The sequence below is a fragment of the Oncorhynchus gorbuscha genome, linkage group LG08 (genome assembly GCF_021184085.1).
Source record: "Oncorhynchus gorbuscha isolate QuinsamMale2020 ecotype Even-year linkage group LG08, OgorEven_v1.0, whole genome shotgun sequence".
Classification (NCBI taxonomy): Eukaryota; Metazoa; Chordata; class Actinopteri; order Salmoniformes; family Salmonidae; genus Oncorhynchus; species Oncorhynchus gorbuscha.
In genome coordinates, this window is record NC_060180.1 from 33,342,140 (window position 1) to 33,342,900 (window position 761).

Here is a 761-nt window from a genome sequence, read left to right on the forward strand (position 1 = left end):
TTGTTGTACACAATAAGCCTTTGTGTCTGTGTGCGACCACCGTCTGGAGAAGGATGCCTGTGATGTCAAATGCACGCGTTTGATGTAAACTACAGGTCTACAGTCAACAGGTGTCCAGCTCATTGAAAGGATGTACAGCATCTAGCCATATAGCCTACATCCATTAATTAATGCTTATTGTAGGCTAATGAAGAGCTTGCATGGCAGTAATATATTATAGAGCACCATTTACAGCCCTATAGGCTACATTACATGTATAGGCCTATAAACAGTATAACATGAAGGCCTGAAGATCATCTACAATATCAGCTGCTGTCAGTTTGCCTTCTTCAAAGTCAGCCAGTGATAAAAGAGTACACTTTTCATTGGATGAGTATCTTCTTAGTTATAAACATAATAAATAAACACGCATATTCTCGAGTGGTGCAGCGGTCGTGGGCATTGCATCTCAGTGTTAGAGCATCACAACAAACACCCTGGTTCATATCCAGGCTGTATCACAACTGGCTGTGATTGGGAGTCCCATAGGGTGTTGCACAATTGGCCCAGCATTGTCCGGGTTTGGCCGGTGTAGGCTGTCATTGTAAATAAGAATTGGTTCTTAACTTACTTGCCTAGTTAAATAAAGGATAAATACAAAATTACATAATTCAAGTTGTGAAATCTATATTAATAACTATAATGAGTAAACGCTTTGGATAAAAGCATCTGCTAAATGGCATATATTATTATTATTATTATTAAATCTAATTGCAAATCAA